The following is an 11,147-nucleotide window of genomic DNA, read 5'->3' on the forward strand; positions in this document are numbered from 1 at the left end:
ATAAGTTTGCTGGGTAGAGTAATCTTGGTTGTAGGTCCTTGCTTTTCATCACTTTGAACATTTTTTGCCAATCCCTTCTGTCCTACAAAGTTTCTGTTGAGAAATCAACTCAGTCTTATGGGAACTCCCTTGCAGGTAACTAAGTGCTTTTCTCTTGCTGCTTTTGAGATTCTCTCTTTGTCTTTAACATTTTGCATTTTAATTATAACATGTTTTGGTGTGGACCTCTTTGGGCTCCTCTTGTTTGGGATTCTCTGTACTTCCTAGGCTTGTGTGTCTATTTCCTTCACCAAGTTATATAAGTTTTCTGTCATTATTTCTTTTTCAATAGGTTTTCAGTTTCTTGCCTTCTTTCATATCCTTCTGGTACCCCCATGATGCAAATGTTGATACACTTGAAGTTGTCCCAGAGTCTCCTTACACTATCCTCATTTTTTTAAATTCCTTTTTCTTTTTTCTGGTCTGATGGTGTTTTTGCTTCCTCATATTCCAGTCACTGATTTTATTCTCAGTTTCATCCACTCTACTGTTGATTCCCTGTCAGTTATTCTTTACTTCAGCTACTGTAGCCTTCATTTCTGACTGGTTCTTTTTTATGCTGTTGAGGTTCTCACTAAGTTTATTGAGCATCTTTATAACCAGTGTTTTGAACTCTGCTTCTAGTTGATTGCTTGTCTCCATTTTGTTTAGTTCCTTTTCTGGAGTTTTGATCTATTCTTTCATTTGGGGCATGTTTCTTTGTCTTATTTTGGCAGCCTCCCTGTGTTTGTTTCAATGTATTAAGTAGAGTTGCTTCATGTCTCAGGCTTGGTAGAGTGGACTAATGTAGTAGGTGTCCTGCATGCAGGCTTCAGTGGTACAGCCTCCCCATTCATCTGAGCTGGGGATTCCAGATGTAACCTGCCCCCATCCATGTTGGCTGTGTATTCTTCCCGCTGTAGTTGAGACTTGATTGTTGTTGGCACATAAATGGGAGAGATTTACCCTCAGGCCAATTATATCAGGTGCAAGGACTGACTACAACCTTTACCACTGACCTTTGACCACTGTAGAGAATCAGGTGTGCTGGGGCCCATCCCACAGAGCAGGACTTACCCCAGCAGGGCTCTGGTGTTCACTGTCTCCCATTTGAATGTGTCGGTTGTGGAGGTGGTTGGGTGGTTGTGCTTCAATGTGGTCTAAAGCTGTCCACTGGGTGTGCTAGCTCTAGGGCCTCCCAGGAGGTACAGGCCAAGATCAGCTTCTATCTGTGTTCCGCCTGGGGCCACGTGGCATGAGCCAAAGTGATCTGCAGGTGGCTGTTACTTGTGCTAGGCTTGGAGGTGCCCAGGCAAGGCCAAACTCTAAACCATGGTTGGTTACTGCTTAGTACCTGGGCTTCAGCCACTTAGTAAAAGGTACAAGGCTTGTCAAGGCCAGGTGCTGCTTGTTGAGAGATTTTAGGAAAATCAGAAACATGAGCCAAGACAGGCCATTTATACGAGAAAGACACTGGAAACAGCTTGGGCGTGCCCAAAAGTTGAGTGGGGTTAGGCCTCAGAGAATCACCAGGGTGCGGCAAACAGTGTGAGCCACATAGATGGAGTCTCAGAGACGGCATCTGCCTACAGGCTCTGTGGGGAAGGGCTATCAAAGAAATAATGTCCTCTGCCAGCACTTCTGTCTGGAGAGAGCTGCCCACCCCACAGCTCTCTCCATGATGCTGGACAGTTTAGTTCCTCCCTGTATGTCTCTGGTATCTCTCAAGCTGCTGCCTCTGTGCTGGACCTCAGAGGGAGTATAAATTAGTCCATGTGTGAGCCCTTTAAGAGACACTGCCTGAGATGCCAAAGCCTGGCTCTCTTGGCCTCAATTCCCACTTATTTTTACAGCCAGAAGTTATGGGACTTATCTTCCCAGCACTGGAACTCTGGGCTGAGGGGCCTAGTGTAGGGCTGGGACCCCTCACTCCTCACTGGGGAAACCCACAGTTGAGATATTTCTCCTTATCTTTATCCACCACACCCAGGTGTGAGACCAGCCTGATCTACATCTCCACCTCCCCACCAGTCTCAACGCAGCTTCTTCTTTAATTTCCTAATTGTTGGGCTTCCATTCAGACCAACTTTCAGCGGTTTCTGAATGATGGTTATTCTGTAGTTTAGTTGTAATTTTGATGTGATTGTGGGAGGAGTCAAGCAATGTGTTCACCTATGCCACTATTGATTTATATATTCTCATAGGACCCAAATCCCAACTGTGTCTTGCAAACCAGTGAAAAATAATTATATCTAATAAAACTATATCTGAACTTGCACTGAACTATTTTGAATTCCACTTTAGTGGGGTCCCTATGGTGCCCTACTGCCAACTGTTAACCTTGGGAAATGTTATACCTATGAGTTCTCTTTGTTCTATGCAGGGGCAACTCTTACCCTCCAGAAACAAGTCCTTTCTCTAGTAAGCCCAGACAGAAGGGCTAGCTGAGCTGTCCCAGTCAGCAGGCTCTCCTGTCCAGATTTACCCTGACTTACTACATCCCACAGTATCATCACAAGGACCAGGGTGGCCCAGAGTCAGTGACAATAGGCAGCTGGAGCACCCTGAGCCCTTGGCTCTTTGTGGGTGAGGAAACAAAATATTCAAGGGAAAGGAGGGTATATACAAATAATACCCTATGTTTCTATATATGTGTCACTGTGGTTCCAGAATTCTGTAGAGAAATGTCCTTTAGGTGGCAATCTTATCAGGATTAGGAAGAAACTATATTTCCATAGCTTTTTACTTAATATTGAGACAACATTAGTTGCTCAGATCAAAGAATTAGCGTATAATTGAAACTCAAGGAGCTAAAACATCCTCAGCACTCCCTTCATTATTACCACCACTGAGTAACTGACCCCATGTAACAAGGATTCTCCTTGGAGGGATGGAGATGAGGTTTCGTGGGGTTCAGGATCAGTAGCATCTTGGTGGTAAAATAATTTTTTAAAACCCTGACTTTGAGGTCTGTTGTAGCTATAGGACTTCCCTTTGATAGATGGAGAGCCTTCTCTGGGGTTTGTACCAATGAACATAAACATGTGGCCAATTGTAAGTTGAGTGACTATTTGAGGGAAGAAAGAAGGCATGGGCACCTCTACCTTCTCTATAGCCTGTGCCTGGTCTGGCTCTCCCAGCAGGACTAACTGACCATGGAGAGAGGAAACCACACAAGCACCTCTGAGTTCATCCTCCTGGGGCTCACCAGCTGGCCCAAGAGCCAGAAGCTGATCTTCAGGCCCTTCCTGGCCATGTACCTGATTGGGGCATCCTGCCATTGGCTCAGAATCCCACCTTCAGGTGCCCATGTACTTCTTCCTCAGCAACCTCTCCCTGGTGGATTTCTGCTTCATCTCTGCCACAGTACCCAAGATGTTTGTGAATACCCAGATACAGACTCAGTCCATTTCCTATGGTGGCTGCCTCAGATCTACTTTTGCATTTTGCTTGCCAACATGGACAACTTCCTCCTGATGGCAGTGGCTTATGATCACTTTGTGGCCATCTGCCACCCCCTGCACTACTCCAGTGTGATGAGTCTGCAAATCTGTATCCTGATGTTAGGAAGCTCCTGGCTCATTTCCAACTTCCACTCCCAGCTACATACCCTCCTCACAGCTCTGCTTGAGTTCTGTGCCAGCAACAGTTTCCCTTATTTCTTTTGTGACCCTCCTCCCCTGCTCCAGCTCTCCTGTTCCAACACCCAACTCAACCAGCTCATGATTCTGCTAGTGGGGGGCTTGGTCATCCTCATCCCCTTCCTTGGCATTCTTGTCTCCTACATCCACATTGTATCTGCTGTGCTCAAGGCCCCATCTGCCTGGGGCAAACAAAAGGTCTTTTCCACCTGTGGCTCTTATCTCACTGTAGCCATTCTCTTCTATGGGACCATCATAGGGGCCTACATGAATCCCTCGTCTTCCCATTCAGCTGACAAGGATTCGCTGGCTTTGGTGATGTATATAGTGGTCACCCTCATGCTGAACTCCTTCATCTACTGCCTGAGAAACAAGGACACGAAGAGAGCTCTAAGGAAATTTCAGCATGAAGGCTTTATCCTGCGTGCTGTAACAGCAGATTTCCCCTTCAGGGTTTCTGCTCTGGGAAGAGGAGAATGAATCCCAGAAACAAGCTGCACACACAGAGAGTAGGAGGAACACAGAACTCATTATCCTGGGTCGTCACCATGGCCATGGCTCCCTAAGTAATTTGCAAGTCCAAAATCCCTTGGCTCCTGCATGGATACATTCTCCTCTAAAGACAGGACCACATAAATGTATGCAAATTAGCTTTATCCACAGACCTTCTGGAGAGGGCTGAAAAGGCCATACACTCCACATGAAAAAGTTCAATTCATAGAAGTCTGTTACTTGCGCTGATGCCTTTGGCAAAGGGGTGCCCCCGGAAAGCCCCTGCTCACCCTCATATTCCTCAAATCCTCAACACTTATGCATCCCAATTTCCAAATTCCTCCACTCCACCCCCACTTCTTAGACAACATCCCCACATTCTGGGTTGAACCTAGCTCTGGGTGGAGGTCGATCATTGTCCCCTAGCTCTTTTGGGGAGACTGATCATTCTCCCTGAAACTGTCCCACTTTTGGCCATGTACCCTACTAGATGGAGTTCCATATCTATAGACACATATCAGGAATGCCTGTAGTGACAGTCTCATCTGAGCACCTAAGCAGACCCCACACTGTCTCAATTGTTTTCTCTTTTTTCTTAGGAAAGAAAGGTATTCCATCCACATGATAACAAGAGAAAAGAGGCTAGACTTAGAGTTGATTCTCTGGGTATGAAAAACAGGAAGAGAATGGGCCATGATAATCTTAATGAATCTGTTTTTCTCTACAAGTTGACCTGGAGAAGGAGACAAAGAGGAAAAGCTTCATAAATGAGTTTATGGCTAGAGAAGTTGCATTTGGCTTCCTGTCTAACAGAATAATATCCTATGTTGCACAAAGTATAGTAGAGCTGGAAAGAGCATTACACAGAAAACCACAACCAGCTTCTACTCTGACCCCTCCAATTACTGGCCATTTGACTTCAGTCCATTTAAAATGTACCAGTCTATCAAACACATCACACTGTTCTAGTCCCTACTCATGCTGTTCCAGCAGGCCTATTTTGCCCATGTCTATCAAATTTCTAGTTGGGTCCGATAAAATAGGATGCCCTTCATGAAGCCACCTTAAGTCTTCCCAGGCAAAAAAATTCTGTCCTCTGGAATTCCATATAATTAAAATTCCACTACAACCCTTTTCATACTCTACTTTGCATGATTTGTATGTCTATTCTGAACAGGATTGTTGAGTTGCTTCTAAATTTAGAAAAGGTCTTGTTCATCTTAATGAACCCATCCTCAGGAGACTCTATCCAAGAGCTTGGTTTAAAATAATGACTTGATAAAAGTATGCTGCTATAGATTATGATAAAAGTGATAATAACATTGATGGCAAAAACTGGAGAAATAACTGGGCCTTTCTTCCCATGATTTTGCCTTAACCAATACCTTTTGCATCTTCCCATGCCCCTCAAAGGAAGAAGAGTTACCAACTTGGTTGGTCATAGCCCAAGGAGTTCACTTGCTCATATCCTGTGAAGGGCAGTATGCCCTGAAGGGTCAGCATCCAGATATAAGCTTCCCTTCCTTCCATCCTGGCCCTGATTACTCCTCTTCTATTCATGTCTAGTTGGAATCTTCATTTGGGGACCAGTCCCTTCCTCTCCACACAATGCCTGCATGTGCAGGTCCTCAGTTCAGACCTGGGACTGAAAGAGGGAAGCAAGGTAGGCCTAGACTATTTTCCAGTTCACTTTTCACCAGTGAGCCCATGATGAAGGTTATTGGGTGTAGCTCAGTTACTAACAAAGTGGTACTTTAGCTCAAAGTTTGCTATTGTTCTTTATGCACATTGTTTCCTTCAGAGCTCTCAGGAGTTGGGATGATTGTCAGAGCAGAATTTAGGCTTCTCTGGATCTCTGACAATAAAAGCAACAAAATTTCATCTCAAACATGAAAAATTTATGTGAAGAAAAGTTGGTGTAAACATGGAGGTCTTTATTTAATGTACATTTGTTATAATGGTCAATAATACAATGTTTGGGCTCCAAGGTGGAAAAAATGAATGAGAGAAAAAAGAGTAGCTGCAATAAATAAATATGAAAAATCTTCAACTGACCTTGCTTAGTGGTAGATTTTGAGAAGGCTTTCTGGCTCTAAAGACTCTCTTCTAAGAAAGGGTTTAGAATAAGGAAATTTTTCTGTTATGGCAAATAGCTTTCAGACTGACTCTCATCCTGGCCCAGAAGCTGCTCGCCGACAGGTAAATGAACAGGCATGTTCTCTTCCTTATCCTGCACATAGGTCAACTGTAAAAAGTCCAGAAGCTCATCCACCCTTACAAACTTGGCAGAATAAACACTTCTTTTTTCTTCAACAAATCAAAACATTCCTGTTCTTTATCAAGCACAAAAGAATTAATTACAACTTAAGATATTTCACTAAAAAGCCAGGATAAAATAAGAGAAACAATACCTAATTCCAAAGAAAGCAAAATGGAAGTGTTTTTTGTTTTTTGTTTTTCTGAATAGAGATTACAAACTATCTAGAATCCAGTCCAGTCTTCTGTTGAACCCAGCTTTGGGATCGGGACTGATTCTCAGTCACAGAGGTTGTGCTCTTTCCCAAACTCTCCTCCATTATTTCAGTGGTCTCCCCATCAAGGCTCTCAACACCCTCTGAGTCCTCCTCTTCAGTATACAGAACAAAGAGCTATCAGCTCATCATTAAAAGATATTGTTAGAGATAAATTTAATGTCACCTTTCAGAACAACTTACAGATATGGCTCTGTTAAAGAGCTATTGAACCCTCTGCAACAGTCAACACTCCCAGCTTAGATAAGCGCAACCTCAAGTCAGAATTCAAGCATTTTCCATAAAACTGCACTCTTGGGATGCCAAAAGGAAAGTGCTTCATCTGCTTCCCCCATGTGGGGACATGAAAATGGAGTAGAGCAATGGCAACCAGGAAAACTAGGGAAGGAGCACCAGGCAGAGAAGGCAATACTAGGTAACTACTGTAAAAGGCACTGATTCATTAAAGAAATCTCTGCTAAGCACATTTATTAAGCTGGATGTTGTGCTGAGTACTGAGACATAGTGGTGAATGAATTTATAATTAAAAAACCCACTTCAAAAGTAGTCTTTTTCTAGTGAGAGATCAGGGTGTAATTATCCTGTATTGTCATAGACATTTATGTATTGTGGCTCCCACCTTAAAGTGGCAAAACAGCACTTTGCTGTGAAGACCATGCCTCGCTGTTCATGCGTAAGTTCATCTCATATTTGCTTTGGGCTGGTTCAAATGTTTGAGTGAAAGTTCTGATGAAGCCACAGTGTTCCATATAACAGAGCAATCATTCTTGAAATTAGAAGCACTTCAGTCTAATGACCTCCATGTTTAATTAATTTAATAGCATAAAGGAAAAACCTTGATCTAAAATATCCTAATGGCAATTACATTGCCAAGTCCACCACTAGCAAAGCTGTAAAAACATCAGCAAGCTGATAGAGCTAGTTTTATTGAGTGTTGAGTGCCACCCAGAGGCTGCAATATCTTCTGCAGTATCATGGAGAGTAGGGGAAAGTTACAAGACAATGCACTATATTGAATCTTTTGAGTCAGATACCACTATCCTATGAGAATGATCTTCTAGGGTCAAACCCCATGATCTAGTTACTTGCCTTACTTCTCCTTTGAGTTTCCTGAAGTGCGAAGTACTTCAAAGCAAAGATGTGATCAGAGCCAGGTGAGATTTGCCTGAGAGGTATTTGGGCACATTTGGAGTGGGGGAGGGCAGAGAAGCTAGGAATGGTGAGTGCATTGGCATGTTGTGGATCTCTAAGTGTAACAGCTGCTGCTGACCTAATAGTACATGAAATATTGGATGTAGGAATATTGGGTTTCCTACAAGGGTTCTTAGGGCCTGGTGTTGGGGGAGCTTCCAGATGTCCACCCACAATGCCTGAGTAGTACCTAAGCTCTATCACACATTAGGGGGATTGAGCTGATGCTTTCTGGGTGCCTAATTCCCAGCATATCAGCTAAATGAAACACACACACACACACACCACCTGGGCTTTCAACTCTGCCTCATCTGCCTTGTGAAGACCAATTCCCAAAATCTAACAACACTTCCGTTATTTCATCTGCAACAATTTTAATATCAGACTAAGTTTTCCCTTTTACCTCATTACCCCTCCATATTTGATTTATTTGACCACCAGTTTTGCCTAGTTGAAGAGGTCTGAGTACCAAGTAAATGAAAAAATTGTGATATAAATCATTCTAGAATAATGTAAGATTAAATGCTCACAGGAAAAACACAAATACAGGACTTCTGGCCAAGATGGAGGCATAGGTACACACTGTACCTTCTGGCCAAGGTACACACTGTACCTTCTCACACAACCAAAATAAGGACAATGATTTAGAAACAAAATAACAACCAGAACTGACAGAAAATTGAACTGTATGAAAATCTGACAACCAAGGAGTTAAAATAGACACATTCAGCCCTGGCTGGTGTAGCTCAGTGGATTGAGCGCGGGCCTGCGAACCACACAGTCGTGGTTCGATTCCCAGTCAGGGCACATGCCTGGGTTGCAGGCCAGTTCCCGGCAGGGGACACACCAGAGGCAACCATACATTGGTATTTCTCTCTGTCTCCTTCCTTTCCCCTCTAAAAATAAATAAATGAAATCTTAAAAAAAAAATAGACACATTCATCCAGACCAGTAGGAGGGGTGGAGCTGGGCAGAGAGGGGTCATGGCAAAAATACGGTGGCACCAGGTGTGCAAGGCAACAGCTGACAAACCCCAGGTGCACAAGACAGCAGCGGGGAAGCCCTGGGCATGCAGGCAGTGGCTAGCAGACCCCGGGCATGGGGTAGCAACTGGCAGACCCAGTGAGGTGGCGATTGAGACGTGAGGCACGGCACACAAAACCACTGGCTGACCAGGGTGTCCCACATTCGTGCGCAGATAAACCAGGCAAAACTGGAGAGCAAGACAGACCCCGCAACCCAGGTTCCCAGCATGGGAAAATAAAGCCTCAAAACACCAATTGAAAACACCTCTGGGGGGTGAAGTGCTGGGAGAGACTCCCAGCCTCACAGCAGATTCTGTTGGAGAGACCCACAGAGCCCTAGAATGTACACAAGCCCATCCACCTGGGAATCAGCACGAGAAAGGCACAGTTTGCTTGGGGGAAGTGGAGGAAGGGACGTAAATCCAGGACAGAGTGGGACAAGAGCCTTTGTTCCCTCTCAGACCCTGTCACCACCCAGCAACTGGGTTGCCCCGCCCTGGTGAATACCTAAGGCTCTGTCCCTCTACATAACAGGCAGAACAAGACAAAAAAAAATGGCTCACATGGAAGAACAGATCAAAACTCCAGGGGAAATACAATTAAGCAAAAAAAGATAGCAAACCTATCAGATGCACAGTTCAAAATACTGGTGATCAGGATGCTCACAGGATTGGTTGAATTTTGTCACAAATTAGATAAACAAATGAGGGCTACGCTAAGTGAAATGGAGGAAAATGCACAAGGAAACAATAGTAAAGGGAAGAAAACTGGGACTCAAATCAATGGAGTGTACCAGAAGGAAGAAAGGTACAACCAAACAGAAAACAATGAAGAAACAAGAATTCAAAAACATGAGGAGAGACTTAGGAACCTCCAGGACATCTTTAAACATTCCAACATCTGAATTATAGGGATACCAGAAGGGGAAGAGGAACAGCAACAAGTAGAAAACTTATTTGACCAAATAATAAAGGAGAACTTCCCCAATCCCAATCTGGCAAAGGAAATAGACTTTAAGGGAGTCCAGGAAGCTCAGAGAATCCCAAAGAAGTTGGACCCAAGAAGGAACACACCAAGGCACATCAGAATTACATTAGCTAAGATTAAAATGAAGGAGAGCACCCTAGAAGCAGCAAGAGATAAGGGGACAGTCACCTACAAAGGAGTGCCCACCAGACTGTCAGCAGATTTCTCAAAAGAGAACTTACAGGCAAGAAGGGGCTGGAAAGAATTATTCTAAGTCATGAAATCCAAAGACCTACATCCAAGATTGCTCTATCCAGCAAAGCTTTCATTTAGAATGGAAGGACAGATAAAGTGCTTCTCAGATAACATCAAGTTCAAGGAGTTCATCATCACCAAGCTCTTATTATATGAAATGTTAAAGGGACCTATCTGAGAAAAAGAAGATAAAAAATATGAACAGTGAAAGGACGGCAAACTCACAGTTACTGAAAACCACACCTAAAACAAAAGCAAACTAGGAGGACAGCTAGATCAGGAGCAGAACCAAAGAAATGAAGATCACATGGAGGGTTAGCAACAGGGGAGTGGCAGGAGGAGGGGGGGAGAAGGTACAGAGACTAAGTAGCATAGATAGTAAGTAGAAAATAGACAGGGGGGAGGACAAGAATAGTATGGGAAATATAGAATCTAAAGAACTTATGACACATGGACATGAACTAAAGGGGGGAAATGGGGGGGAGTGGGTATGCAGCGTGGAGGGGAATGAAGGGGAGCAAATGGGACAACTGTAATGGCATAATCAATAAAACACATGAAAAAAATTTTTTGAAATATTTGTCCTAGTTCTGTGAAATAGGTCATTGAAATCTCAATAAGAATTGCATTGAATCTATAGACTGCTTTGGGTAGCATGGACATTTTAATTATGTTAATTCTTTCTGTCTATGAATATAGTATATACTTCCACTTACTTGTATCTTCGTCAATTCCTTTCTTCAGTGTTTTATGACTTTCGGAGTGCGGGTCTTTTACATCCTTGGGTAGATTTATTTTTAGGTATTTTATTCTTTTAGGAGCAACTGAGAATGGGATTGTTTTAATTTTCATTTCTGTTAGTTCATTATTGGAATATAAAGTGCAATGGATTTCTGAATATTAATTGTGTATCCTGCTACTTTGATGAATTAATTTATCAATTCTAGTAGTTTCTTGGTAGAAACTTTAGGGTTCTCTATGTACAGTATCATGTCAACTGCAAATAAAGACCATTTTAATTCTCTTCC

General features: G+C 43.3%; 1 pseudogene; it reads left to right on the plus strand.

The window, feature by feature from the left end:
• Positions 1 to 3,173: 3,173 nt before the first annotated feature.
• On the plus strand, positions 3,174 to 4,193 carry LOC118975383 (olfactory receptor 1361-like; annotated as a pseudogene).
• The last annotated feature ends 6,954 nt before the right edge of the window (positions 4,194 to 11,147 follow it).

The sequence above is a fragment of the Sturnira hondurensis genome, unplaced genomic scaffold (genome assembly GCF_014824575.4).
Source record: "Sturnira hondurensis isolate 20B ecotype Veracruz unplaced genomic scaffold, ASM1482457v3 Scaffold0001509, whole genome shotgun sequence".
NCBI classification, from domain to species: domain Eukaryota; kingdom Metazoa; phylum Chordata; class Mammalia; order Chiroptera; family Phyllostomidae; genus Sturnira; species Sturnira hondurensis.